We start from the raw sequence: 1,215 nt of genomic DNA on the forward strand, positions 1-1,215 counted from the left end.
CTTTAATATTAGGGATTTTGTTGGCTTGATATTCTTGTCAAATAAAAATTTCTAAGTATCTATGTCAGACCTAAGAAACTGAATTTGGTATTGAATACACTCTTGCCAAATAGGGTTTTTGTGGGAATGTTATCGTTTTCTAATCTTTTCACCACAGAGAATCCTTGAGATCTTGGCATATACATAGTATAGGCGATTCAGATTTGTAATATCAACATCATTAGCTGGAATTATATCCTTAAATGCAAGGCAGATTTTACCAATTACTTTCAGGTTTTGGCTAGGGTTGGGAGGTTTTGGGTGAATGCCACGTTCATTCATATGTGGTTTCTTTAAATTTCAGCCATTCAATCAGGATTTGATCTTTTAGATCATCTAGTCCAGTTGGGTCAATTTCTGTGTGAATTTCTTCATCTATATGACTTTCATCTGCCTTGGTGTTTATGGCTGGTTCAGAGAATATTTGGTCTGCTTATCAGTTACATTGACTCTTTGGATCATTATTGCATTTTCATCAGACTTGAGCTGGTCTGTAATTATTTCCTCATTAATATCTTCTTTAGTTGCCCCGTCGTCCCTTTTATCCCTTACTGATTGTATAATTTAGTCAATCTATAATTCAGTTAGTAATTTCTTTTTTATAATGTTTCTTCTGACGTTGACAATTTGTTACTATCTGTGTAGGATTTTACTTCAAGGTGCTTCTCTCTCCAGTTTCGGTAGGTTTATTAAGTATTAGATTTATTTGTGGGGAAATGCATGGCATAATAAAGGAGGCTTTAAGAACTCCTTTATTATATCCCCTTAAAAATTTTTCATTCTTTTTCATTTGATTATTTGCTGACGAGAGTGGATGGCCATGTGTTGGAATATTCCGGTTGTGTGGTACTTCCAGTTTCAGCTCCCATGTTTCTGGAAGATTCAAACCAGTAGCTAATTTTTCGCACCCAGTCTGGCTCTTCACTGGAGTGCGTGGCCCTTGTCGACCCGGTTGACGGTGGCTCTGGTATGTATTTTGCTTTGTTATCAATGAGGCATGATGAGCTCGGACGTTGACATCAGGGGATGGATCTGTCTATTTAGGGTTAAAGTTTTGTGACAACACCACCTCCGAGTTCTCTGAATGAAAACATGCTCGTAACGTAGCTTCTTAAGGCTGTGTTTTTTGTTGTTAACAGATTTATCTCCGGGCATATTTTCTTTGTGGTATTTTAA

This window comes from Octopus sinensis, linkage group LG1 (genome assembly GCF_006345805.1).
Source record: "Octopus sinensis linkage group LG1, ASM634580v1, whole genome shotgun sequence".
NCBI classification, from domain to species: domain Eukaryota; kingdom Metazoa; phylum Mollusca; class Cephalopoda; order Octopoda; family Octopodidae; genus Octopus; species Octopus sinensis.